This window comes from Argiope bruennichi, chromosome 5 (assembly GCF_947563725.1).
Source record: "Argiope bruennichi chromosome 5, qqArgBrue1.1, whole genome shotgun sequence".
Taxonomy (NCBI): Eukaryota; Metazoa; Arthropoda; class Arachnida; order Araneae; family Araneidae; genus Argiope; species Argiope bruennichi.
The window spans coordinates 78,111,731-78,138,465 of NC_079155.1; the positions used below are offsets into that span (position 1 = coordinate 78,111,731).

The 26,735-nt window shown below is 28.8% G+C and overlaps 1 protein-coding gene across 3 annotated transcripts in view; it reads left to right on the top strand.

Moving 5' to 3' along the window:
* LOC129969127 (uncharacterized) overlaps positions 1-26,735 on the top strand; it is a 619,939-nt gene that overhangs the window by 473,639 nt on the left and 119,565 nt on the right. The window lies entirely within an intron of this gene.

Sequence of the window (26,735 nt, forward strand, 5' to 3'; positions counted from 1 at the left end):
AAAAACTAAAGCATCTAAGTTTCTGTCTTTCTAAAAAAATTTGTCAGAACTTATGCCAACCTACATAAATTCATACGAAGATTGATAAATTTGGTGATAACCCTAGAAAGGGTTAAATTGCTTCAATTTCGGATAGTAAAATGCAATAATAAACAACAATATTCGTTTTTTATGAAAAATAATTACATATTTTGTCAAGCTATGTACACACTTTGCGAGATGTGGCAATAAAAATATTCCTTTCTGTGAAAAATGAGTTCCCAATTTTAAATCTTAAATAATTTAAATTCTCTAAAATTAGGCTATAATTGTGATTGTTCATTTATTTATAAGTGTATGTAACCTTAAAGCAAAGATTTATTCTATTTTTCACTTTCTGTTTTGAGAATATCGTCGTCCTGAGATTATGTAGTCTACCTACATATTTGTTATATTTGTAAAAGATTATTGTAAAGCAAAAGTATGGCGATATATATTAAATATGGCGATAACGAATATCACCATATATAAAATTTGGAAATCCTGATTATGTTTGTAAATTTATGGAAAATTCTGTGTTCTTACCTTACTTTGAAAAGAAAACACGATAAAACAAATGCGGTTGTTTTTTGTTTTTTAAATTGGACATCTGAGCTTATTCTGGGACATTAGATTAGAAACAATGATCGAATTAAATAATACATGATTAAAAATTATAAATTTCTTAACTACTTAAATTCAATTTTATTATCTAAGGATATTTAAATAGGATAATTAATAATGCAATTTTTGATGGTTTGGGCCAAAAATGGTGAATAAATCAATATTTCATTGTAACTTCTTTTAAGCATATTTTTAATCCAATGATGAAGAGTTTTTATACAATGAATTAATAAGAATTGTTAAAGTATTAAAAATAAAACGAATTATCTAATTCTTTTTTTAAAAAATAATCCATAGTAATATTTAGAAGACTGAATGAAGAGAAAAATCCTTACGGTAACTATGATGTTAAAAATTTAAGGAATTCAATACGAGTCTAAAATTTTATTTACATCATTCTGTTTGTTTTTTAAATTGTTGGCACATTCATGATTGAGTTTGACCAATAATCAGAAAACTAATTAATTTTAAGAAGCAATATTTGATTGCAATAGGCATATGATGTTAAAGTTGTTTTAGAATGTCTGTATTTTATCAGACTGATTACCTAATTTCGTAATATTGTATCGGTATCTAATTTTAAAGTGCTCATAAAACTGACTAAAGCTTTTTTGACTAAAGCATGAACCTTTAGTCAAAAAATATTTTTACTTTATTAATAATTTTATTTTTGTTGATATGGAAAATTTTTTACAGATTTTTATCAGTTTCTATGTTTTTCAGAACTTTCCTGTTTGTCACTAAATTTGTCGACAAACAGTTGTCAAGTTTGGCAGTCATTGTAAGTGGCATACATTAAATATATCTGTAAATATCTCTTTCCAGTGATTACACTGAGATTGCACAGAAGCAATATTATAAAAGAATCGTAATATTTCTGCTTTAGATTTTTACTTCATTCAATAACTTTTGCTTTTATTTTTGTCGGTATGAACATTTTATACAGATTTTATCAGCTTCTATGACATTTAAGATGTTTAGATGCTGAACATTAAACCTTTTTTTTTCTAAATTTAGCTTTCCAAATGCATCATTTCGATTTATATAAATGATATTCACTCCCTTATAGATTTTATTTTAATTTAGGAAATATTTCACATTAAAAATTTCAGGAAGATGCTTGTTTTTTTATTTGAAGATTTTACCGTAATAAATATAAAATTATATTGTTTCCAAAATCAGTTAACACTGAAAAAGAAAAATCCAAAATTACAAGTAAGTATTTACCGACTTATTTATTTATCTGCATTCAAAAAAAATTTTTGTATTATTTCATATCAAATTTTTTTAAGCTCTGTGAAAAAGATGAAATATCAATTTTTTTTAAAGACAATTATTAGTTGTCTAGACAAACAATTTATAAAAGCTTTAGCGTCTTACAAATAAATTTCACCTACAAGAAACTCAATATTATTTGTAGTTTTGTCTATCTTGAATATAAAGCATACAATAAAACTATTCTATACGAAGCTGTCTTTATTCAGAAATTGGAAATATAAATGAAGCATGTAGATGACATGCTTCTTCATGCTTATCGCAATTTCCTAGCCTAAGGTGAAATTCTTCTTCGTCTTCTGCGGAATCTAAAGAGTCCTATGAAGCAACTTCCTAAAAGTATGCAACCTTTCTTGCTTCCCTTTTGTAATAAATCAACATAAAAGAAAGTTTCCGTTTATCGCAAGTGTTTCGATTAAGATAATCTAAATGAAACTCCTAATACAAATATACCTTCGCTGTGATTCATAAAAGGTTGCTGCTTAAGAGAATGCTGCATAACCTTTTGTTTCACATCACAAAAGTCTCCAAGTTCTAAAATGATATTTCCTATAATGCATTGCCTAGAACAATGCCACAAAATCGTGAAACTAAGTAACACATTAATCACAAGAATTCAAAACTGTTCCATGTTACAACGATTTTGTTATTAAGAGTTTTAATATAAATAGAAAAACCAAAGAACTGGTCTTTTAAAAAAAGCACAGTTCCGATTTCGCCTATTTCTTATGAAAGCTCATGCCCTCTAGATGGCCCTCTTTCCCACACTATACCCCATTTACGATTGAAATCTTGAAACACTGATTCACTATGCATTTTCTATAGATGAATAAAACTTCAAAAAGAGTGAACTAATTTCAACCATTTGTTAGATTTCACAATTTTTTATTTCATTTTAAACCTTATGACTTTTAGATAAGTCATCAATGTTCGATCCCTCATCCCAACCCTCCGACATTCATTTTTGAAATATATCTCAAAATAAAACATTGCCACAATCACTGGTCATCATTTTCAACAACTTGTCCGACTTTGTCAATTTTATTTGGCAATCAGATTCGCCGCTTTGCGTGTATATATAACCAATCAGAATAAATCATTCTAATTAACTGCAGAACAGATTATGAACAGCATTCATTGTGCAAATATAATTTCAAATCGAATTTTCTCAGATGTGATAAGTTGTAGTTCACTAAAATTGTTCCAATTTACTTGATCCAATTGTAAATTGATGCTGTTAATATGATGGGTGAACATCTTATCATCGAAGGCGTTTAATATGCTTTATAAACTGACCAGAAATTAAAATGCAATTTTATTCATTCTAATTTTATTGTTGCGTTTTTGAGTTATTGCATTTATATAAACCTAAATAAACAGATAGATTTGTACCCTTTGAAGGATTACGTTCAAATTTAATATATATCTACATTTCTAATAAAAAAATTATGTTCCAAATTTCATCCTTCCAGCTCTTTGCAGCAGACTTCTTCTCAACAGATTGTTTATAGATGACAGATAAAATTCTCTTTAATAGATTCCGCCGAATATTTAACGGAATTCTAATTCTAAAAATTTAGTGTTGAAATCACACACCAAATTTCATATCCCTCTTGTTAATTGCATTTTTGGGTTAACAGGTTCACAGACAGACGGACATGATTTTAAAAATATGTTTTCCAAACTCAAGTAGGCTTAAAATGGGGCGTTGTATCAAAAACTCTAATTCGAATTTTTCGACAATTACAGTATTTTCTCTTTGAATGTGGAAATAATAAATATTATCGATTTTAATAATTTCTTCATTACATAGAAATTGTTTTTTTAAGACATGATGTATTCTATGTTTTAAAATTGATTGTGTTTCGAGACACGTTTCTTTTTGCCCTTTTTTTACTTTTTTCATATCTATAAAGACATTAATCATGGCAAAGTATTTTTCACTCATTTCCTTGTTTAAAAGTTTGATAAGTTTATAACTTAATTATCAATTAATCGTTTGATTTTACTTAACTCTAATTTAGCATGTTTGGTAACAACTGTTAACTACAGATAAGATAATTAACGAATCTTTAATATTTAAAAATATTAGATTGATTATTCAAAATATTAGAGACTAATAAAATAAAGAAGACAATAAAAATGATTTAATTATTATAAAATTGTCAAAAATTATTATTTTTATAAAAACTCTGGATGTCAAAAAAAATCTGTAGGTACTTGATGCACTTTAAGCAATATTATAAAGAAATTAAACCTCTGTGAATGACGTAAGAAATAAAATTCTTAATCATTAAATTAAAAATTCATTACATACTTTAAAAATTAAAAATACATTATAAATGTGGAAAAGATAATTATTTACACAGTTGCAATTTTGTTTTGACATATACATGTTTTGTTTAAAAAATTCTTTTTTTATAAGCTGATAAAAGAGTTTTAATTAAAACTTTTTGATAATTACCATTTTATTTTTTCTTAGAAACTCTTTTGAGATATTATTTCTCTTGAGTTTGTAAATAGTTGTAAATTAAGGAATGAAATGTTCTTTTCCAGGGATTAGCTTAAAATGTTTTTTTAAATAACTAGAAACGTTATGTTTTTATTTCCTTTTCCGAGGCTAATTTCATGTTGATAAACTATTCTCTTACTGTATTCTTGGTGCAGTTTCCTTTAATGAACATGCTAACGACATTTTAACTGACGCAAAAGTTTCCGACGTTACTTTTTGGAAAGATACGTTTGTCTTCATTTTCATAGCATTATCTTTCGTTTCTCACTCTATTTTTTTCTCTTGGTATACTTACTAAGATGTTTTATCGTGTAGAAAAATGGATTCCTTTTTACAAAATGTTATTTCTTTTAGATTCTCTCATTTTTTTAAATAAGGAATATTATTATCATCTTTTTCCCTCACTCCTATTTGTGTTAGAATATTAAAAAATTTTAAAATTAAAATCGATGACAATATAATATTTTAACGTGTGCAGAACATAATTATCATCTAATCGATGATTTTAATTGAATATTGATTAAATTTTAGGGACGTTGTTGGCTGGTGAATTTAAGAAAAATTCATAATAATTATGATAATAAATTTGAATCCAATTTGTGATAAAACAAACAAAATCATAAGGAAATTAAGCCAGAATTTATAAGAAGAAAACCTCGGTGTTAATTACAAAAAAGATAACTTCTTTTACTTATAAGAAGGAAAACTACTCATTATTATTCTAAAGTTAATAAATATTATAAATTTGATTATAATTCCAATTCATTTTCAGCATTTCTATCGGAGCCTCTCATTTTAATTTTTTCATTAAAAAAATTTATTATCTTTTCCGGCTGGCGTCCTGGCATAGGGGTAGCGCATCTTCCCCGTGATCTGGGCATCCCGGGTTCGAATCCCGGTTCGGGCATGACTGTTCTTCATCTGTGTTTTATCTGTGAATGTCCCCCCCCCCCGTAAAAAGGGGTTGTGCAAGCGAATGTGTGAGTTTCATCTTCATATGAGCTAGAAGTCAGACTTCTGCCCTCGGATGCTCAGGGGTCTTTACCCTCAGAAGTTATTGCACCCTCCCCTATCCGTGGTAACGCGGACACGATATCATCATCGTCATCATCATTTCCTAATTCTGTATTCGTTTTTCTCTAATTAGATGATATTTATCGCATCGGTAATATGCTATTGTATTGTTTCAATTAAGAATCTGTTGAATATGTGGATTATTTATAATTGTTGTGTTGAATTACAGCGTCTTTGGAAGATTTGATTTTCGCATAAGTTTGAAAAACACTAATTAATTGCCTGTTTGACGATTAAGTGGTCAAGTAACCTGTAAATACATATTTTTAAAATAAATCCATTATATTACTAATTATACATTTTTTAATTGACGTTTTGTTAAAGAAATCCGGTAACTAAAAATTATTCTAATTTAAAATGTTACTTATTCAAATATTCAAGCAGATTAAATAATTAAAAATCATTTTACATCATTTTATACGCTTTGACGTTTTATTTTTACATTATTTCAGAGATTAAATACATTCTTTTTGATATCTAGTTCTATGAATTCTATATCTTATAAGTGAATCACTCCTCTTTTTTGCATAGAAAATGATTGAAGAATATGATGGATGATTCGATTAGAATTTTCATTTCGAGAAAAACATTTCGAATGCATTTTTGTCTAAAGTAATTTCTATTTATAAAAATTGAATGCATTCGTTCTTAAAATTCTGAGTGAGGTATTTTTATCTTTGATAATATTAACTCTAGTTCTCTCCTTAAACTTTTCTTTCGATTTAATTCTGAGAAATGCCAATTCTCATGTCAAAAAACTTGTGATTGATCAATTATTCTCGGTTATAAGCCCCACTGAGAAAATAAATTAAAGATTCTTTGTTTTGAATACCTTTATAGTGAAAAAATACACTATTTCTTTAAATTTAAAACTAAGAAATGTTAAGAATAATTTAGGGAAAAAATTCTGAATTCATTTATATCAATATTTCATTCTGTGGCAACACGAAGGATATCTTATAATTGACCTCGTGATGCTATAGCCTATTCAGATTATCCTTGGCGTCAGATTTGGCGGGCATAAAAGTTGATTCTTAAATCGAATCGGAGTTTGAGTCTAGAATCCTCTATTCTCGAATCCGAATATTCATCATTAAGTCATCGCAGTTCTAGATCTTTTTTGTGCACAACAATACAGGTAGACGCTCCATTTAAAGAATATTATTATCAGATTTTATGAAAATATATCTTTTCTGAAATTCATTTCTTTATTATGTTCTTTTTATCGATTTTTATTTAATTTGATTTGTTTTGTGCTTGTACAGATGAAATTTGGAATTTTTTTTCATTTACTTCTTGTTATATTATAGTTTTGAAAACTTATGGAATTGTATTTTCTCAATAGCATTTTTCTATTTTAATGTTTTTAGATTTTAAATTGTCGGCTATTTCATCAATTTAATAAGGTTATTATTCTATAGGAATTGCTCATATTATTAAAGAATTTCTTAAAAATGTAAGATATAAAGAATTCCTGAATATATATAATAATGAATTTTAAATTCAAAAATAGAAAATAATTGCAATAAACGATTTAATTTTTAGCATAATAATAGTTATTTTTATTAAATTTATTTCAATTATAAGTAGTATAAATTTAAGACATTTCTCCAATAGCGTTTCAGGGGAAAAAAATATTTGTACTCATTTAGCAGAAATAATGAATCATCTACATTACATAAGCTCCTTTTATTTTCTGTGGCAACACAACTATTTACCATTAAAATTATATAATCAAAGTACATTCCAACATTTACTAATTAAGTTGGAGTTTCTTTATTATGCTTTATTTGCTATTGCATTTTTTTTTCATAAATCCGTATTCAATCATATGCAAATTGAACCAAAAATTAACCATAAATTCTAATTTCTCAATTAGCATTTTTCCTTCTTTATTTTTTCTACTTTATGTAAATGGCTTACTATCATATAAACTATTCTAGTTAGTTAAACTTTTTCATTTATTATATCAATAAATGCTTCTCTGTTTTATTATGTTACTAAGAAATATGTGATATAATATAATAACTCAAGAAATCATTCTCCCCAAATTTACATTTTAATCAGTTTTATGCTATCTTGGAGAATGTTCTTTATATAATGCCTTCTGTTTGTTTAACTGGAAAATTAATTATCATTTTCATCATAAGCAGATAATTAATATTTGCATAGTTGCCTTACTGATCAAAATGTCTGTTCAAAAGGTATCATCATCAATTATACAGTATAAATTTAGAAAATGAATATATCTTTGAAAATGAATCGATCTGTTCATGATGAATCTGAAAAAATTTTGTTGAAAACTTCTTGAGATATTACATAAATTTAAAAAGATATTCTTTAGTGCCCGTAAGGTTTAAATGCTCAGTGACTCTGTTTTCAGTAATCACATTACAAAAAAAATGTTGTCTCAGAAAAAAATATTATTATATTAATTAATTGCAGATTAATCATTTCCACTTTAATTTAAAGCATAAATTCTACGGGAGCTAACAAAAAATTGGAGAGATACAGATTACGTTATGACTGAAGGCCTTTATAATATTCTGAGTGAATTGAAATTTGAAGTTTTAAAATATTTTAATGAAGAAGCTATTAAAGTAGAAATTACATAAAATAGTTAATTATTAAAATTTTAACGAACATTAAGATTGGCGAACCGGCTGGTTGCCAAAGGCGGCTAGTAAAGAATATACGAGAAAATTTTGGGGAGACCATTTTTCTTGGTTATTTTGAAATCTTGGTAAGATTTTCCCAAATATGATGTTGCTAGAATTGCTGTCATATTGATTTTTATTCTGTTATTCTTCACCACTCTGCTCTATCTGAACTACTTTCGTCATTAGCTATGATGCTCCAGTTAATCATGCTCATTATTTGTGATAACATTTCGCAACTCAAAGGTTGCCAAAAAACGTTGATTTCACAAGAAATGACATTGCCGTGTCTCATTTTCTTACCTAAATCTCCACTCCTTTATGCTTCCTGCTTTCTCTTAAGAGAAACTTCTTTGATTTAGTACCACTTCTACTCTGTTTAATTGCGCCCATATCCTCGCTAGACAATTACCATTTATATCAGTTTTCTTTCTCTAATAGGACATGCTCTCAAAATGTGTTATCTGCACACGCCATGCCAGTCTTCAAAGAGGCGTCCTGCTAATACCGGTATTTTTCACCGATGTAACAGATATTTATCGATCTTTCCCGGCGGCAGAGCGTGCCATTTCTGATAACTTATTCATAATCAAGTAATTAATTGCAATGGAATGGGTGGTAGCGTGCCGGTGATTACTATTATTAATTAGCAGGTCCTCTTAGCCGACGGGTGTATAAGTCAACTTTGAAACTCTAGCCTCTCCAGCCAATCAAAACCCTCGCAGCTTGGGAAAGAGATGTGTGTCTGCTTTGCATATTTGAGCTAAAAGGCGAAGCATTGTATAATGCTCATTTTATTTGATATTAGGTATTCTTTCTACCGTCGCTGATTAAATTATCCAATTTTCCAGCCTGAGTTATTGTTATGGCGAATTATGAGAATAGTTTATGACTTTCTCCTGATGTTTTCGATTTAGAAGGATATATTTTGGTCGAAGTAATTAAGGCAGCGGCAACAAGGTGACTTATTTTATGCCACAGATGAATTAAATAATTCAAGATATTAATGTATTTACATAGCTAACTAAAGGGGATAGTATCTGCTGTTTATTTTAATTTGGCAATTATTTGCTCCGTGAATAGAATAAAACTAGTCATAGAAAATACTTTTTTTAAATGGTATCTTATTATATCACAGGTTCATTTATATCTTAATTGCCTACTTATTCTTTATTATCTTCTTTTTTTACTTCTTTATAGTCATTCTCCATGTTTATGGTTATTCTATTTATGATTCATTAATTCTTGTACGAAATTCTTTATCACCAATTATTGTTGCTTAAATTATTTTCCAGCTAAATTTCTTCATATTAATAATTGGCTTAATATTGCATTAAACCAAAATCTTTCTTTGTTTTTGGCTTAACTCAATAACAACGTTAGACGGAATGAAATTTACGTTATTGACTCTTTTAGATTTAGGAATCCGACAAAGCAAATATTAACACTCAAATATTGTTTTGATAGTCTGAGTTCAATTTTTTGATTTAAAATTTCTTTTAATCGTTAAATAGTTTTAGTAAGGTAACATAAATTTGTATTGATTAGTTTTAAATCCTTAATTTTTTACAACATTTTCAGTGTTTTAAAATTTAACAAATCGAATATACTAATAGCAGCTATAAAACATTTTGTCTTTTGCCAATGTCTTTTAAATTTTATGTAGTTAGTAAATTCAAAAGAGGAATAGTTCAAGAGAGGAATAGTAAAAGAGGAATAGTATTAAGAGGCTACAATAATCTCATTCCTATTATTGCTTCTTAAAAGTAACTTTTATATTACATAGTTTTAAAAATATGCTTTCCACATTATATTAATTAATTTTATTTGTTATATGCTTTCATTTATTTTTCATTTGTCATTAGTATTTAAATATATGATCTTTGATGGTCGTCAAGAATTCTATGTCCTTTTTTAATAAACGGATTAATAGAATTGAACTTTAAAGCAAAAATGTGATGATATGAAATACTTGTACAAAAGTCATGTGTAAATTACCCAGAATTTTTATCTTTGAAAACACTTATTGATTGTAGTAAGCTGTTACTATCATTTTGTATGTAGATTCCCAAAAATGAAAACCCACATTATCTCTTTAAATTAAACCTATTTAAATTAACTTAATCAAAGAGAAGGAATTTCACATGAAATAAGTGCTCGAAATTTTGCAATGATTGATGATTTTGAATCTTATTATTTAGCAAGATTTGTTTCGTTTCTGTAATAATGGAATTCTAAAATCATTTTTTTTTTCTTTAAATCAGATAAGATGAAATTCTGAACAGTTGTGCGTTCCTAATAAAGGTCATTATTCCAATGTTTCTAACCGCCTGCGGCAATCTGCTGTTTTAACTTTTAACTAAAATTTTAAAGTTGAAACGGTCCGGCTTGTAGAGGCCAACACATTCCTTTTTATTAGTAGCAGAACCGGCAAAAGTCACGATGATAATAATGCAGTAAGCTTATACTTGGATCATTGTTTTTTGTTTTTTTTTTTTGGTGGGGGGGGGTGTTTCTTTAAAAGGAGAGACATAAGTTTGAGGAATTGTGATAGTGAATTTGTATTGATGACCATCTACTATCAAACAGAATAGTAGGCAAAACACTGATAAAAAGTTTATGAATAAATAAAATCAACCTAACCTAATGAACCATCTAATGAATAGATAAAAGTAGCATATGTGTTTTTTTTCATGATACTTATAGAGCTCTATCGAGGTTTAGATTACCTACAGATTGTTTGTCTGCATAATAATATGCATATAAACTTAATAATTTTAAAACGCAATAATTAGTAAGAGCAACGTTTAAGTGGTCTTGATGTCTATTCTTTTAGAATGTGGGTCTGTTCGAACAAAAAATCATACTTGATTCGCCAGAGGACAGAAATGCAAAGTCTCGGAAGTGTAATTATATAAAAACATTGAAAAAAAATTCCTAATTCGACTTAATTAAATAAATTTATAATAGATTGATGTAATATATAAGAATTTTAAAGCAGAAAATTTCGTAAAATAAAATCTTACAATATATCGTCTGGTGAACTAAAGACGATAAAGTCGAAAAAAATTGTTGAAAATTAGAGCGAAACAATGAAATTTGAAAATCCTGCAAGCATTGATATTATGATTTAAATTATATAAAAAAAACTGTGGGTTCTTGGCTTCCTAATTTAGCTCCTTAGCAAATCAATGAAGAAGCAAAACATTTTTCAGCGGATTAGCGAAGAAAAGCTTTTAACACATTAGAAAAATAATTTAAAAATATGTTTTAATTGTAGCCGTCTTTGGCGACCAGTTGACTCTTCATAATTAATGCTCGGTAAAATTTTCAATTAAATATTTTATATAATTTAGCCTCCTAACAGTTTCTTCAGAAAAACGTTTTTAGGCTTCATTTTTTTTTTAATTTCAGAATTTAAAAATTATGGCAAAGTTTCAAAGAAAATGCTTTTAAAACGACATTTAATTTCTTTCTTTGTAGGTGCATATATTTTTTCTAGTCATTAGAAACAATACTTCGGATAAATGCTGACGAAACATCATCCGAAATATCATTAAACAAGTAATTAAAAAATTCTACATTCAATTTTAATTATAAAATTCTGGCTTTGATGTGCATTGAATCACCATTCCAACTATATATGTACCAGATTCTATGACTGCAAATGTGATAGACACCGCACACACTAACACATATGCGCTCAAACAAATAAACTAACAAATATATCCTGGAATAACTAATCCTAAATGAAGGATATTGGAAAATTACTAGACCTTGGAACACATTTTTTTCATTTATTTCAAGCAGCTGTCTTTATTCAAGACGTCTGCTATCACATCTGAAATAAAAAATAAGTTGAAGAAATCAAATATATATATATATATATATATATATATATATATATATATATATATATATATATATATATATATATATATATATATATTGAAAATAAAGCTTAGTAAAAATCTATCTGACTAATTACAGTACCATATAAACGAAATATAAAAATCTGAATGAATTTATTTTTTCAATACTAAAAGTCTAAGTTCTTGGTCTGATGCGATAGAACTTTTTGTTCTTTTCTAAAATTACGTTTTCTGAGATTTTTATGGGTTTTTTCCCCCTATCCACGGGTGATTAATGTTGTGGAGAAATTGTATGATAGGTGAAGTTTTACCGAGTGATTAATACTTTCCCCTATATGAAATCTGTCCGCTTTTCAGACAAATGAATAAGACGACAGTTTTCAATTATTCTTATCCGAAATATCTTGTAAGTTTTCGCTATTCTTTATATTAGAATAGTTTTTATCTTCTGAAATTTTCTGTTCCTAATCTCTCAAGTTTTAAAACTTTTATTACATAATAAATTACAATTATCACGACTAAGTTTTTAGCATAGACATGAAGAATCCTTATTAATTCAGAAAAAGGAAAGGCTGGCGTATGATGACACAATTCAAATCAATAGTGCAGATAAAAATGGGAATATATCATATATAATTAATTTAAGAATAAATTTTAAAATAAAATAATTGTTTAATCATGCAAAAAAATATTATCATACTGTGATATTTCAGGCTAGGAATTTGAATTGCTGTTACTTTAAAAAAACACGATTTAATTACTAAAAATTTATACATTTTTCTTATCAATTATTTTCTACTTTTTAACTTATAATGCATTACTATTTATAATACAAGTCACGAATTCAGCATTTTTCAATGTCACCACCATGTGGCGACACTTATTAGAATAAAACTGTAATTAAATTGACCGATTAATTGGTGGTTAATTTGTAAAAATAAAGTAATGACACAAGGTTTAATCTATACTTATATAAAGTTCAGTGTGTGTGTGTGTGTGTGTGTGTGTGTGTGTGTGTGTGTGTGTGTGTGTGTTGGTGCTCTACAGGCCTGACTGTTCGACCTACAACTACCAAATTTGGCACATGCATACCTTGGAGGTCGGGAATGTGCACCTGGGGTCTCTTTTTTTGAATTTTTAATTATTAATTAAAAACTAAATTTTCCTCCAAAAAAATCTTTTCATTTCCCCACCGCCAAATGAGTAAGGCTTCAGTTTTTTCCCCCACGCTAAAGATGATAGGCTTAACATATTTTCGGCAGATTATTTCAAAGGATTCCGTTTATTTTCTTTATGTTTGAGGCATTTAAAATTAAACATTGTTAATTGATCGATCTTTCAGATTCATTCTGAAGTACTTTTGGATTAAAATAAAACAGAATAAAGAAAATTAAAAATTTCTTATCTGCATAACGTTACCCCAACTGGAGTAGAAAATTCACGCGTTTGCGTTACCATAATCGGCGTTGAAAATTCAAGCATGCGCATTGCGTTCTGATTGTTGACAAGTATTTTCAACGAATACGGACTTGGTTTTGAAGGCTTAATATGTTTTCTACAGATTATTTCAAACAATTCTGTTTAATTTTTTAGTGTTTGATGCATTTAAAACTAAACATTGTTAATTAATCGATCTGTTCATGATGAATCTGAAAACATTTTGTTGAAAACTTCTTGAGATATTATATAAATAAAGAAAAATATTCTTTAGTCCCCATAAGGTTTAAATACTCAGCGACTCTGTTTTCAGTACTCATATTTTTTTTAAAAAAATGCTTCGTTTCAGTAAAAAATTATTATTATATTAATTGCAGTTTGATCATTTCCACTTTAATTTAAAGCATAAATTCTACGGGAGCTAACAGAAAATTAGAGAGATACATATCACGTTATGGCTGAAGGCCTTTATAATATTATGAGTAAATTATATGACTATCAAAATTTGAAGTTTTGAAATATTTTAATGAAGAAGCTATTAAAGTAGGAATTAGATAAAATATTTAATTATTAAAATTTTAAAGACCATTAAGATTGGTGAACCGGCTGGTCGCCAAAGGTGGCTAGTACTAAATAATTATAAACATCAAAATAGCATATCGAAAACATTTGAGTGTACGAAATTTTAAAACTAGGCAATTGATCTCAAGATTTTATTTTTACAAACATGAAACAAGTCGTATTAAATAAAAAGTCTATAGTAAAATGAGAAAGATGTGCCTATTAATTCCTTAGCATTCCGTGTGAGGTTAAAGAAACTTCAGTGCACCAAAGATCAGCTTTTATTATTAAACAAACGTGTAACTCATTAGATATTTTTATATGCAATTAATTTAATTCATTTAATGTGAAATACATTTGATTTGTAATATTATATTCGCAAATAGGTATTATATCAAATATGTACCATGACTTATTTAACAGCGAATTACAATACTGTTGCGAATCTGTAATATTGCTTTCGTGCAGTGTGGGTTTCATTTATATAAGAGGGAGGATTGCAATTATTTTTAAGGAATGCCCCGTCAGTGATCGCCGACTTTGATGTCAAGTTCGGCAATCATTTGGCAACTTAATAATGGATTTGGCAGCTTAGTCTTAAAAACATGAGAATTTTGGCGATATCTCTCTTAAAGCTCGATATCCGGTGATTCTTTTAGAATTATACACCCTGTCAGAAAAATTACATAAACGAGAGAGATCTAAGCGAATCAGTCTTGCGATTTTTTTCTTAGGAGTGTTGATCTCAAATAGATCTCTTTGAGTTCTGAGAGCCATTACGCTGCAGCTGCTGTTTTGCTATTTGAGTGTTTGTTGGTGATTTATTTAAGTGCTATCTTTGCGTACGTTTCGGCTATGTTATGTTATTTATGCTCTGTGTTTTCTTGTGCAATAAAATATACTATAGCCAGTCAGATTTCTTTTTTCATACACCTACCGGAGATTTCCATAATGATATCCAAAATAAAAATGATTCGGAATAATTTTTTTAGGAGTTTTTTCAAGTTCATCAAAGAAAATATGAAAGCCTGAATGGGGGAAAAATCTTTTTCAAAAAAAAAAAAAAAAAAGATTTTCAAAATCAAAGCTTTTGACGTAATTAGCATTTTATTAATAATTAATTAATCACATGTTAATTAGTATGAGATGGTGATAATTTTTTCTAAATAAAAACTGTATCACGTTTTAAATTTCAGAACAAATTACTAGGTTTAACTGGCAACACATTTCTTTTTTGTTACATCACAGAAATCCAAAATGTATGTCCTTAGCAGACAATTATATGAAAATGTCAGAAAATATTGAAAGAGACTTAAGAAATTTTATATTGAAATAAATCTTGATTAATCGCAAGCAGATTTTACTAAACTTTAGTTCGTTTTGCCACGACTTATCCCGAATTGTTTCCCCGGAAAATCAGATTTTTTTCCTTTCCACGTAGGAAGCGAAAGTTCACCAGAGTCATTACGTCACACAAAGTGACTCTCCGGTGATTGATTGCCGCAATCTTGAATAACAAGATATTTCGGAAGTTTTATGAAGCATGGAAATGGCTATTTTAAGCACTGTTGAGCATCCTAAATCAATTAATGACAAGCTGCTGCATTAGATAGTAACGGCTATCAGAAGCGTCTGCGATACCGCACTGATTAAGAAGAGTTCATCTTTATTACTAGAAAGTAATCGGATACAAGTATCCAGTTACTGGATAGTGAAGGGTATTGGTTGATTTTTAGATAAAAGTATAAGACTGATTCTATTAATTCATTTCAAAATATGAATTATGGTTTCTTTTCTCTGTTTCATTTCAAATATTATATCTTTAATTCGTTTCAGTTCCGCTTTTGTTTTTCGGAGCTTATAATTCATCGATTTTTTTTTTTAGTTTCCGTAAGGATTCTGGAGTTTCATCTTGAAATATTTCTTTAGAAATTTAAGAAGTCCCAAAGTTAACGCAAGATTTTTAATTTGCCACCATTCGCACTGTAAATTGTTGGCGACATTATTAAAAACCATTTGACAGCTGATAGGTTTGGATTAGTAAAAATGAAACGTTACACGATAGAACAACGTTTTTTCATTGTTAAGCAATAATTAAAAAATAATGAAAGTCCGCCGTTCGAAAATTTAAAAAAGTGACACTCCTAGATCGTGTAATTTAACGCCACTGGATTTCTTTTTATGGAGTTATTTGAAGTCAAATGTGTAAGCCAAAGAACCCACAAACACGAATGCATTGAAGAAGGAGATTTAACGCTGCATCAACGAAATTCAGCCACATTTATGCAAATTGGTCATGGAAAATTTCGACAAATCAGTTCGTATATTCCAGCAAAGCCGTAGTGGCCATTTGCACTATGTGTTATTCCATACATAACCCTATTCTGTGTACTTTACGATTCAATAAAAATATAACAATTTAAAGAAAAAAAACATGTGCTTTTTTATTTAATTCAAATGTTAGGTTAATATGTTGTTCTATCGAGTAACGCTCCATTTTTACGAACCTGAATTGTTAGCTGTCTAATGGTTTTTTTTAATAGGGTTCCTATATATTACTGCACAAATGGTGGCAAATTCAAATCTTGCGTTAATTTTCGAACATCCTTTATTTTGTGCCTTTTGAATCGTATAATGGAGATTATGTTAGCCTGTGAAATCATCTGTATTAGCGAATAAAATTGTCTCAAGTTATAGCTTCAGAATTTGTATTACTGAAGTAATACACTTTTATCTTTGTTGTCATGCTATCAGTTTCATTTCCAGTTTATAGTCCGTGAGGTTTACCGCGTGTTAAATTTATGATTAACATATTATTTCAAAAGAACATTAATTCATCTTAAAAGTAAATAAGTAAAATTTCCAATTTTTGTTATGACTTTATTATGACCAATGAAAGTTATGCTGAGGTTCTGAGTGTTTCGTTTTGAAATTTTTTATTTGAATTCTGTCTTTTTGTGCTCATCTAATCTGATAATGGAGACAATACTATTCCATAAAAAAATTAATCGTATTATAATTCTTAGTTTCTGTTATATTTAAATCGGGTTTGATAATAAATATTCTCTAGTTCTCCAATACATCTATTTCTACATCTGGTTAAACATCAAAAAACTTATCACAAATAAGAATACAATTGACAACACAGTTACTAAAACAAATGGAAAAGTGCTTATGAAAAAAGTTTAAAATTAGGTTATTAATAATTTCCTTCAATGACACTTTTCTTTAGTGTCAATGAAATTTCACAAAATACGATTTAAATAAATTGTATAATAAATAAATTGCTGACATACACAAAAAGATATAAAAACTTTAAATATTTTTATATCTTTTTGTGTATGTCAGCAATTTTATAAGAAAGGATTAGAAAATTTGTAAATTGTAAGATTATGTGCTTACCACGTGTTGAACCTGCCAAGCATGTAATCAATTTCAAATCAATTGAAGTCTAAAAAAAGCAATATTTCCGTCTTCAATTCTTTAATTCTTAATTTATTTTCTAATAATCGACTTACATTTCAAAAGGTTGCGAATTCAGGGTCCAGTTCTTCTATTTCTCTACTTTGTATGCTGCTTTGGCGTACGTCTTATGCGTTGGAATTCGAAGGTCTGTCGCTAATGTGAAGTAGAAGTTTGTTATCTATGGCATCTTCTTTATCATATGACTGTGATTTAATAATATTTAAAAAGTCTTTATTAATTATTATAAAACATTATTAAACGATCTATTATAAAACGGTATTTTTGTAATTTCAGATATATGTGTTATTTAATTAATGAATCTTTTATTCAAAATAAAAACATTACCAGGTACTACTTGATTGAGTTAAATTCTGTGATGGCATAAATGTTATCATCACCTAAGTAATCGAACATAGATAACCTTATTACATAGCATTTCTCAGGCTAATTAATCGAAATTTTACGAGGCTGCTTAGTTGAATATATTTTTGTTCGAAATATGGGGCAGTGACTCGGAAAGCTGTACCTTGATGCAATTAAATTATTGGCTTTTATTGGCTCTTGGTTCTTTATATTGAGTAATTTCTTCAAACATAAGCTTTTTTTTTTCATTTTAAGAAGACTCATTTTTCATGCACTTCATTGAAAGTAAAATATCAAACCTTAGTTGAAGAAATGTATTTAATGCAATTTTCAAAATTTTTAAATATATTCTACTCATTATTTGTTTATTGATTTTTCAGAATGGAATACAATAAACTTTTGAATAAGAAAACTGAGATTTGATTGATTAGGTAGTTTTAATAGTTTCAAAACACGAAATGAACAATCAATGAATCGTACGTTTCCAAACTAAATCAAAATTTATTTATTTTTTATTTTTATTAAATAAATATGCTGATCTAAATACATACAAAAGTAATTTATATACATAATATATAAAAACTAAATTCTATTTGGGTTGAATTTCTTTCTTAATCGTATTTTCGATCACTTTTTCTGATTTTAAAAAGACTATCTGAAAACTGAAGTTTGCATTTTAGACTTTTTCATTTCACTGGATTTTACAATCAATATCTCTTATTGCTACTACAATGAATACATTTATTATGATTTCCTAAATCATTTAGGAGACAATAAATAATAGTAAATTCTAACTTTCAAATGAAGAATAACTCCTCTGTATAAAAACTCACTATTCTTTTTCTGAAAAATGTTTTTCCGGGCAGCTTTTCACGTTTTCAATATAATCAGCTTATTTCGGTAAAAAATAAAATTGGCATGCCGCCTTTATTTAGATAATCTACATTGATTGATATTCCCTTTAGAAACGAAAATTCTTTCAAAATGCCCTTTTCTAATGCTTAAGCCATCAAACAATATGTCCTTTGTAATGTGTTGCATAGAATTTACGCAGATCTATCTCTGTTTATTCCTAGGAAGAACGTTTTTGAATTTGTTTCTCGCATTTGGCGTTACCATATTAAGTTAAAATATCGTTTGCAATTCATGTCATAATATTTCTTCATCTATTCATTGTAAATGTCTTCAATGTAAATGAAATATATTTTGGGAAACATGTTATTGCTTTTTTAGTATTTTATTTTATTTTTGGCTTTTACAGAATTTTACATCACTATTTATTAGTCTGATTTATTATTGGCAGACTTTTGTAGCGCCACGTAATGATAAAATTCATAAAAAATTCAATCAAAATCTTACATTTATAGGTGATGTACTAAATATATTTGTTGTTCTTCTTCTATAGTCTATCTATGCTTATATAGTTATTTCGTTTGTTTGTAAGATCTGAATTTTCAGTCCAAAAGTTTCCAGGTTCAGAACCTGATTTCATTAAGGAAGAACCACTATATACATGAACCCGATACGCGTTAAATCTGAAGTCAATGTTTAAATGCACACCTTCTAGAAAGGACGAATAAGAATCATCCCAAAAGTCGTCTTTGTCTTCAGGCTATCAATCAGAGTTATGAAATTTGTTAAAAAATAGTAGTCATATCACATCTAAATGTGAATTTAACATAATTAAATCAACATATGGTATTTATATATTTGCATTTACTTTAAAACTTCAAATTTAAAGTAATCAGCTATTCTTTTATATGATAATCAGAAATGGCCAATTGTTTAAGATTACTAGTTTAGTAAATTACCTAATTGTTCTAATATCAAAAGATTGAAATTTTCTAGTCCTTTCACTGAATTCATTTATATACCGTGCATAGATGTACAACAAAGCATTTATTTTATTTAAACCATTGTGCACAGATATGGCGTGCAGAGTATGCCAATAAATACATATTCTTAAACTAAATAAACAAAAGCAAAGGTGGCAACCTCACCAACTCTAACCTCTAATTACCGTCCTTCTTATTTGCGTCAGTATTTTTTCATTCACCTTGAAGTAGTTAGTTCTATCTGATTCCCCATGCACATGGAATTCGCTGTGGCTAGGGATTGCAATACCGGACCAAAATTTCAATACCGGTATTCGGTATTTTTTGAATCTTAATACCGGGATACCGGTTTTAATACCGGTATTAGAAATTTTGGAAAAAGAAAGAAAACACAGATGTTTATTTGATTTATTTGCCAGTTTTGTTAGAGAGTGCCAATATCACAAAAAATAATTTGTAACTTATAAATTATAACAGTATATAATCACAAAAAAAGTAAAGAAACATTTTATTTATTTAAATCACAAAAAAGTGTAAATATCACTGTTCAGTTTGTGGTACTATTACAAATTTTTGAAATGTGATCTAAAAAAAACATAATGCGTCTATTGTACTGTCATTAAGCCTGAAATATAATTTTGTGTAAAAATGACCAGCTGTCGAAAACGCTCTTTCGGCATCTACGCTAGTGGGTGGTACTGTTAGCAATGCGCGATATACTTTTTCCAAGTATTTACCTCTAAATCCCTCATCTTCAAATAAATCGATTTCCCGTCGGATGGTTTTGGATATAGCTGATTTCTGTATTGTATTTTGGTTCGTTGAATTTTTTTAAAGACAATTTCTTTTCACTATCGACAGTAGTGACATCATAATCTTCGATAATTGAACCGAATTCTGAATGTGGATAGGTTTGTGGGAAAAAAAATTTCAGAAACTTTACTCTAACTTAATCAGATTTGAATTGGTTATTTTCTTTTCTTCTTTTCATTTTCAGTTTTAAAATCATTAGAATTATGTAAATACCATAAGACATTTTCTATTTCGGTATGCCTTTCTTCTGTGCGATTTTTCAATGTAATATATAATTCTTCAGATACTAATGTGTGCTGTTCTTTCAGTGACTGCAACATGAAATTTATTGTTGCATTAGCTGTTAATAAATTAGAATCTCTCCGACATAATGCCTCAATAGTCAGTTTTATTAGAAGTAGAGATGATATAGTTCTGGATATTAAGTCGAATTCACTATCTGAAAAATTAATTTACAGGTTTAAGTCGATTATTGCTTTTTGGATTGGATTTCTCAGTTTCAAAAATCATTCCATCATTAGGAGTAACTGTTCCAACGTGTTTTTTAAATCTAATATTAACATATATTCTGTTCTATTTTCAGTTAGTATATATTTTAGTAATATATCCTTTTTATAGGGGAACGTTTAAATATTTTAACAATTTTTCGAACTTTATAAACTATAGGAAGCAATTCTTGATAGGTTAATATTTCATCCTCATTAGCAATATCTTCTTCAACAATTACATTGTCATTATCTTCATTGTCAATATCACTCTCACTCTTACTCTTTTCAAAGTTGGAATCCGAAGTTTCTATATCCACAGTATTTGGATTCTTCTGTTCTTTATATTTTTGGTATAATATATCTATTATTCCTAATTGAATTCCATGTGCATAACACAGCTGCTGATTTGCACCAATCAACTTTCCAACTTTTTTCTTAATTGTTGCACCATCAGTCGTTATGGATACAATATTTTCTTTCAGGGATAATCCATATTTCGCTAATTTAGGTTTAAGCAATTAATTAAGCCATTAATTAGCTAATTAATTTCGCCCGCTAGGGAGACATAAAAACAAAAACGTATACTATATTGCTATGTTCACGATACCTGAACATATACTGGAGACAATTTTAAAAATTTCCAGTAAATACCGAAAAACCGGTATTTAAACTTGTGAATACCGGTATTACGAAATTGTACAAATGGCTCAAAATACCGGTATTCGGTATCCCGGTATACCGGTATTGCAATCCCTAGCTGTGGCGCATTCCATATACCAATCTGACTGTCATGAGACGTAGAATAATTGTTCTTGAGCACAATGCTACTGTTCTGGTAGAATTTGAAGAGCAATATTTTAATAAGGTGTATTAAAATAGTTTTAGGATTGAGATTCATTTGAGAAAAGAGGTACAATTTAATTGGTTAAATTGATTGCTTCTTACATGTCTCACTAACACAAATGAGTCAGACATTTAAGTTAAATGAGGATGACAGCAAAATCTATGCACAGACTCAAAAACTAAATATTGACTACATCAGAAATATGTTAGAATTTGATGTAATAAATTAAGTCGTGGAAGATTTCACGATAGATATTTTATGGAACATTGGTGGCTAATGGCATTTTATATTCCTTAGACTATTGGAAACATAATTGCTCAATGTCTGAATCTTCCATTGAGTTGGAACCATTCCAATCACATTATAACACTGTTAAAAACGCAATTTTAAATTCATCTATCTTTTAAATTTGGCGGTATTGTAACTTTTTGTTTTATTCGTTTTGCAAATCATGCAATATTAAATAGAATCCTTCTTCCTTAACTTTCAACAATGGAAGAAAATCACGCAATTCCATATTTGTTGAATTTATGAAAACGATTTGAATTCAGAACAACAATTCACTCTATTGTTGGAAATTAAATAGAAAGATATTTTTTAAAAAATGCTAAAATTCAGGAAACCTTTACATGGTTAATTAATTGAATCATTAAACAGTCAATTACTTAAATTTTGAAATGGTGGAAAGTTTATTTTTCACAATAATAGGACCCCCGGGGGGGGCACCTCGAAATGAGGATGAGATGCTTCCGGCATGGTGGTTGGATCTCGCCACCCTGGAGAGTTCACTAATAGGTGGGGAATCTGACTCCTCCCATCGATGACGGGACGTACTTCCTTCGGGGAGGGTTGTACCTTGGCCGGTGGTTTCCCTTAGGACTCAACCACAGTTCCCGCCAATGTTGCTGTTGCGGCGGTCCGGTCATTCAGTTTTTATGGTTTAAATCCGTGTGCCTTCGTGGCGGGTCGGAGAGTTAGATGGTTGACTTTTCACAATAATAAGTCCTGAAATTATCGTGAAAAATCTGCCAAATTCAGCTTAATTTTTAATTAATTAAAATTTTAAAAAAACTTGTTTCAAAAAGCACTTTCTATTCTCCAAGAAATATATACGTGTCAAATTTAGTTATTGTAGATCAAACGGTCTGGCCTATGCAACGCCAACACACACACGGAAACTGATAAACACGCAATCATCTTTATTGTTAATGGATATATATGTATATATAAGCAAGCAGTGAAAAAATCGTTTATCAGAATTAAATTTGTTTAGAATTCTCCAGACGTTACACCTTTATATATATAACGGATGTGAAGTCATCAAGAGACAAAAAACAAGATGACCTTGATGATTTGGCATTGGTTTGTGGTATGAAGGAATGTCAACTAGTGGGATGAATCACTTTTTGAAATGCAATCTTTAACACTGTTCCCTTTCATATAATAACTATTATTATAAAAAAATTTTCATTTAATTTAATTATGCACCAGGAGCCTTGAAATCTTAAAATAATTAAAAAGATATAACATTGGAGTTGTGGCGTTGCAAAGTAGAAATTCCTTTTAGATTCAGAAATAGCCATTTAGAAATTCGAAATAAGTGCTTTTCCCTTTGAAATACTTGCTGAAAAATTCTATTTCTATGCAGTTAAAAAAATTTCCATTGCAAAAATTTATCAAGATTAAACATTTACTAAACATAATAAAACAATTGACATATTTGTGATACATAGAAAAAAATATATCTATATAATCTGCGGCTCAATTGTATTAGGAATACTATTTTGAGACTTTAATTATTCTCACCAAATCTCAATTTACTAGAAAAGGAGATAATAATAAAATTATCAAGCAGTATTTGCATTTTAGTTGCACTGAATAACTTTAAGAGCACTAACTTGAATACTCAATTCCCAAATAGTCTTATCTAAAATCGGAAACACTAACTTTTCTCATAATGAATTGACGGCAAAAAGTAAAACAGATTTAGGGCCTTTGTCTTTGGCTTTTCTGAGCAGAAACTTTTAATTAGTTAAGCTTAAAGTGTGGTTAAGCAATTTTAAAGCTATTACAATGGAAAATATAAATAGCGCATTGTCTGAAAATTTGGAAACTGTTCTGGAAAAAGTCTTAAAGCTAATAAACGTATAAGGATTTTCTATTTTAACTGAAATTTTAAGAAAATTTGTATGGATTATGAAAGAATATTATGTTTTTTTCACTTTTTGTAGAAAAGTTCTATTTTTAACTCATATCGTCGGATTAGTTGCTAAGTCGTTGAGTTTGTTCTGTGAACTTTGTTCAGCTTTTCCTTTTTTCTCTTCGCTTTATTGGCTTTTATTTATTTGTTTTCTTATCGCTACTCAGTTCTATGGTTTCAAAAGTAGGAAAATGATTTTAAATAAGCAAATGAAAAGTCCTTTAAAATCAAATATGCCTTCTATAAAGTACAGAGATTTGAAATCCAGAATCTTTCAAAAATATACAGATTATTTATAATCCGTTTAAAGAAAGCAAAAACTTGTATATATATATATAAACGAAAATAAATTGAAATAAAAAAATTCTTAAATTGAAATAAAGAATTATTTTGAAAATTCTTTGAATTAAAAAAATTTCCCGAAGAAAATTTCGAAATTCACTTTTTTAATTAGTCCTTCAAGTCTATCACTCATATTTAGTAGAATATTCACATTAATATTTTGAATTCAAAATTTGCCATTCTTCTATGACCAAAATTGACTGATTTATAAAGCTTTCAAATTTGTTATTATGGACGATATTAAATCATTTCAATGCTCAAGATGATCCAACAATCAACACATCTCGATACCAAAATGCAGATACTGATTAGTCTAAAATAATTAATTTGGAAACCTTATAAATGTCAGTCAATTAATTGGCAGAAAAATGAAACTTATTTTTTCATTGAAATTCTCAGCATATCAAGAATATTTTAATAATATATATAATTTAACAATGTGCATAGTTCAAGAAAATTGTTATTTTCGTTTTTCTCCAATAAATAGTGGAAAAGGGTGTTTTTCCTGCCCTTTCTTACATCTAAATCAATATGATAGTTGAGATACTACACTGTCTTAAATACAAATCCATATGTAATGTGATATCTACAGTTACCTATAGATAGCAATCTAATCGCTCAGATGGTTGATTCTGGCTCAAAGAGAATTGGAAATGAAACCATAAAAAAGTCTGCAATATTTTCTTAAATCACTATTTGGTCGTTTTGAGTGAATTATAGTGTTTGATATTTGTGTTTTTATATTTGTTATAACTTCGTCATCGCCTCAAAATCTAAAAATTTGGTTTTAGTACATTATATGAAATTTCAAATCATGTTAAAATTTCTATGTTAAGTTCAGGAAAGATAAAGAAAAAGCAATGCTCATATTCAGTCAGCAACGCAATTAAATATATTCATGCACTGTTAAATAATATCGCTATCAAACTGATGCAAATGAGTTGAAAATAATTCTTCAGTATTGAAAATTACTGATCAGTTTGATTGTTATATTTCTAAACATGCATGGCAAGCCGTGGTCAGCAAAGAATTCCAGTAGAATCTTCGTTTCGTCAAAGTAGAGATTATAAATGTCATGGGACTACAGCTTCTATATTGTAGAATGTCATTTTCGCAACCGGATTTCACTAAAAAGTTCACCATGTGCACGGTCTTGATGAATGCTAAATCTGGTGTCATGGATCAAATGTCCTCTCTCTGATGTAGAATCAAAGTATAGAAATGGAATACCAGATCAGATGACTTCTCATCATCTGAATATAGTTCAAAAGCCCAGAATTTATTTTTGAGAAGGATATTAGCATGAATTTGTAAAAAGACTAATCGTTAGAGAATGTGTACTTCTTCAGATTGTCAGCTGAAGAAGCACACATAGAAGAAGAAATATCTGGGTCCCGTATATCGCCTTTGCCAGTATTGTAAGGCCTTAAACTATCGAACTGAATGGAGTCTTTACCATTGTAAATTTTGTTGGAAAGAAATGGATATGTCATATCAAGAAACCTACCATCCTTTCTCAGTCTGAAGTGTTAGTATCATCGAGTCATACCTGAAACACATCTCTCAACTGAATCAACAATAAAGCTGCACGAATTTTGCATTAATGCCGGCGTCCTGGCATAGGGGTAGCGCATCTTCCCCGTGATCTGGGCGTCCCGGTTTTGGGGATGGTTGTTCTTCCTGTTCTATCTGTGAGATGTGTGAATGTGCTCTCCTGTAAAAAGGGGTTGTGCAAGCGAATGAGTGATGCGTGAGTAGTCAAGTCGTAATCTTGGCCCAAGTTGGCTCTACGATAAAAACAAGAGAAGCTCCCCCTTAGGCTTAAATCGGCTGTCTTTGAACAGCGGGCTTGTCCGTGGCAAGTGCCATAAGAAACTACAACAACATTTTGCATTAATTACTGCTGAACAGTTTCTTCCACTTCGGTTCAGATTCGAAAAATTTTTGGTGGCTATTCTACAATTATCTTGCCTCACTTCTACCTAAGCTATAAATAGTGTACGTTTGATCAGATATGGGTTCTCTTTCCTGAAACTACAACAAATCAAAAGCAATCGATATTAGATTTCAAAAATATAATTTAGAGCATCGAGTCCTCAGTGCTTGAAATACGTCTTTTTAACTAAATCAATAATGAAGCAACATGAATTAGGTATTATTCTCTGGTGAGCAGCTTCTTCAGCTTTAAATCCGAGAAGATGTCACTCATCTTGTATCATTTCCTCCAAAGCCTGTGGAAAATGCAGTTTCAATTAAATCTGAAGAATATGAAGAAGTAACCATCCAAAAGCAATCAATACCAAAAGTTTCAATAGATCTTTTGATACCATCAAATCCTCAATACGTCTTCAAAAA